At 30.7% G+C, this 244-nt stretch overlaps 1 protein-coding gene across 1 annotated transcript in view; it reads left to right on the forward strand.

Moving 5' to 3' along the window:
• LOC119588651 (GDP-fucose transporter 1-like) overlaps window positions 1-244 on the forward strand; it is a gene marked incomplete in the record, with an annotated part of 35,134 nt that overhangs the window by 7,522 nt on the left and 27,368 nt on the right.

The following is a 244-nucleotide window of genomic DNA, read 5'->3' on the forward strand; positions in this document are numbered from 1 at the left end:
ATTGATAAGAAATTTATTGTACATGTGAAGCCTAACTAATTGTTACCATTCCCAAATTGTGTGGGTTACTGACCTGTATAACAGTAAATACTTTGAATGGTAAAATATACTTATGATATTCTGATACTAGTGATGTTTCTGTCTTGTACTTTTCATTTACGTTTAGAATTGATCATATTTTTATCATTTAGTCCAGAAGTCCCAAACTTTTTCTGGCTATTACCCACTTTTCATGTACTTTCCC

This window comes from Penaeus monodon, chromosome 24, assembly GCF_015228065.2.
Source record: "Penaeus monodon isolate SGIC_2016 chromosome 24, NSTDA_Pmon_1, whole genome shotgun sequence".
Taxonomy (NCBI): Eukaryota; Metazoa; Arthropoda; class Malacostraca; order Decapoda; family Penaeidae; genus Penaeus; species Penaeus monodon.